The following is a 1774-nucleotide window of genomic DNA, read 5'->3' on the forward strand; positions in this document are numbered from 1 at the left end:
GAGGGGAGAGTATGAATGTTTAAAGAAAGTTAAGAATAAGAGTTGACCTTAACAATGAATTTAACACAACTCAGCAATTTTTTTAAAGGAAAGTTGGGGGCCAGGAAATTTAAATGATTTGCCCAAAGTCATACAGCTGGAATCTGAGTTAAAGCTGAATTTCAGCTCTTGGGATTCTCAAGCAAAATGTCTCCCAGGATGTTTGGCTTTGATTTTCTAGAATATATTTTCCAAGAAAATCTATTTGACTTTTTATTCCTTTGTTGAAAACAAAACAAGAACATTTTGTTGCTAACATAGTGTGTTGCTAACATTGTGCTAATATTTTTATACTTAAGAACAAACAAGCCCAAGTTTTCAAGGGGCTTGCATAGAAAGTATGTGGGAAGCATAGTATAGTGATTAACTCAGGTTGGATGCCAGGAATTATTATCAGCTAAAAAAAATGAAAATATAGTGATTGGCGGGTAGACAGGGAATTCAAGCAAATCTAATGATGACAAGATTATTGTTTTGTTGAGAAGAAGAGAATCAGGGCCTAAAATTTTACAAAGCATGAAATTTAAATATGTTCCTCTTTTGGCTAGTTGCAACCATATTGGCATATGGCTTGTAGAATGGAGACAGGGCTGGATTTCAATATGGATCACTCTTGAGACCTGATTTCTGTGCTATGCACAATAATCATAAAATAAGCAGAAGAGTATTTCAAGCTGTGGGACCATAAGCGGAAATAACAAAAGACTTTACATTGTGAGGCTATTGTTAATTTAAAATATATTGAAACGGGGTCGTCGCTCCGGCCGCCGCCATGCTGGCGCTCATCTCCCACCTGCTGGACTGGTTCCGCTCGCTCTTCTGGAAGGAGGAGATGGAGCTCACGCTCGTGGGGCTGCAGTACTCGGGCAAGACCACCTTCGTCAATGTCATCGCGTCAGGCCAGTTCAGTGAAGACATGATACCCACTGTGGGCTTCAACATGAGGAAAGTCACGAAAGGTAACGTCACCATAAAGATCTGGGACATAGGAGGACAGCCCCGCTTCCGGAGCATGTGGGAACGATACTGCAGGGGAGTCAACGCTATTGTTTATATGATAGATGCTGCAGATCGTGAGAAAATAGAGGCCTCCCGAAACGAGCTACACAATCTTCTAGACAAACCCCAGTTACAAGGAATCCCAGTGCTAGTACTTGGAAACAAGAGAGATCTCCCCAATGCCTTGGATGAGAAACAGCTAATTGAAAAAATGAATCTGTCTGCTATTCAGGACAGAGAAATCTGCTGCTATTCAATTTCTTGCAAAGAAAAGGATAACATAGATATCACACTTCAGTGGCTTATTCAACATTCAAAATCGAGAAGAAGCTGAAGAACCTCCGGAAGTCTTCCGTCCTTGGCTGTAGCCTTGGAATTACTGTCCGTTCCTCTGAAGCACTTCCCAGAACATGGTCCTTCCTAAACCTGAGAGATTGCCTTTTTCAGAGTTCCTTTCTCATGTGCACTGCTGCAGATGTGTCTCCCTAACCCTCACACAGAATCAGCTAGAGTTGTCGTGATAAAGTCAGCACACACAAAGGCTTCTTATACATGCTTAAACAATGTGTAGAGCTCTTTCTTTTCTTTTCTAAAACAAAACCAAACCCACACTTTTGACCATCTTAAATCAAGAAAATTGCGTATTTCTATTCTGGCCTTTCTGGGCCAGATTTTTATATTGGTTATCAGTTAATGACTATAATATTTTATTATAGAATCTGGTAGCTTACTAGGA

General features: G+C 40.4%; 1 pseudogene; it reads left to right on the top strand.

Annotated features, from left to right (window-relative positions):
• Positions 1 to 794: 794 nt before the first annotated feature.
• On the top strand, positions 795 to 1468 carry LOC100339499 (ADP-ribosylation factor-like protein 8B pseudogene; annotated as a pseudogene).
• The last annotated feature ends 306 nt before the right edge of the window (positions 1469 to 1774 follow it).

The sequence above is a fragment of the Oryctolagus cuniculus genome, chromosome 4 (genome assembly GCF_964237555.1).
Source record: "Oryctolagus cuniculus chromosome 4, mOryCun1.1, whole genome shotgun sequence".
Classification (NCBI taxonomy): Eukaryota; Metazoa; Chordata; class Mammalia; order Lagomorpha; family Leporidae; genus Oryctolagus; species Oryctolagus cuniculus.